The 1,116-nt window shown below is 43.5% G+C and overlaps 1 protein-coding gene and 1 pseudogene across 1 annotated transcript in view; one reads left to right on the top strand and one right to left on the bottom strand.

The window, feature by feature from the left end:
- Positions 1-1,116, bottom strand: part of LOC116695539 (tumor necrosis factor alpha-induced protein 2) — a 32,289-nt gene that overhangs the window by 18,544 nt on the left and 12,629 nt on the right. The gene's annotated exons all lie outside the window — the stretch shown is intronic.
- On the top strand, positions 968-1,096 carry LOC116696290 (uncharacterized; annotated as a pseudogene).

The following is a 1,116-nucleotide window of genomic DNA, read 5'->3' as shown; positions in this document are numbered from 1 at the left end:
ATCTCAAGACCCTTTACAGATAGAGTCGGTCTAGACCACACTCTGTGATTTACAAGGACCCAACAATTCCAGTAATTCTCCCAAGAGCAAGCATTTAGTGAGACAGTGGTGAGGAAAAGCTCCCTTTTAGGAAGAAACCTGGGACAGACCCAAGCTCTTGGTAGGCGGGGTCTGACAAAAACGGTTGGGGGTGTGATGCACAATGTCAACAACAGTCACAATACAGATAATGGAACAGTGACTAGAAACAGTAGTTGTAGTAGTTCATGGCATAGCATTGAAATTGAAATTGTAGTTACAAAACTGTTTCTCAGTCCCGGTCATTGTGTAGTCTGACAATTGCAATGACCTTTCAAAAACAAGGAAGTTATCAATCAGAATGAAATAGTGCTTAACCTCTGGTTACCAGCTGGGACTTCTCCCAGTTATTTCTTTATATTTAGTGCGTCAATGTGGTTAGTGTTCCAGTTGTTGGTGCTGATGAAAGTTTGAGTCTGATAGTTACAATGCAGTTGTGTTTGGTAATAACATCTCTAGTGTTCACATTTCTCTCATCTCGCATCACCAGACCTATCTAGTAAGTAAGGTCTGGACTACATCACAGAAGGATTCTGGGATAGGAGGAAAAAAACGCTCTAGGTTGTTTGCATTTCTTTAAACCAATCACAGTCGTCTTGGACGGCGCTGAACTCCGGACGCAGCGAGCGTGGCTCTGCAAAATCTTGTTTTGGTGAAACATTTACACCAGGATACATGGTGGAATGTATTTTGTTCTTAACAGTGTGTCTCCATGTGTACTGCATCTCCAGCAATTCCCACCAATCAGTCCCAAAACGTCCCAGTTAGAGAGTACATGCCGTTAACACGTTCTTTGCAATATGTTACTGAGTGTGGGAGGAGTGTCTTGGTGAGTGTGAGGAGTTCATGTGTCTCCAGACATAAGACTGAGAAACATCCAGAGCAAACCAAGACTATACTTTCAATGATCATTTCTTCAGTTGTTGACTTGAGAAATGTGTTCTCCTTCGAGGGGAACTCGAACTGCGTTGGTGACAATACTATGAGGCGTTCCCCTTAGTGTCGTCACCGACGCAGTGTCTCGTTCCCCTATCTCGG

This window comes from Etheostoma spectabile, chromosome 9 (assembly GCF_008692095.1).
Source record: "Etheostoma spectabile isolate EspeVRDwgs_2016 chromosome 9, UIUC_Espe_1.0, whole genome shotgun sequence".
In the NCBI taxonomy this organism is placed as follows: Eukaryota; Metazoa; Chordata; class Actinopteri; order Perciformes; family Percidae; genus Etheostoma; species Etheostoma spectabile.
The sequence above is the reverse complement of the archived record's forward strand: the minus strand, read 5'-3'. Positions and strand labels throughout refer to the sequence as shown.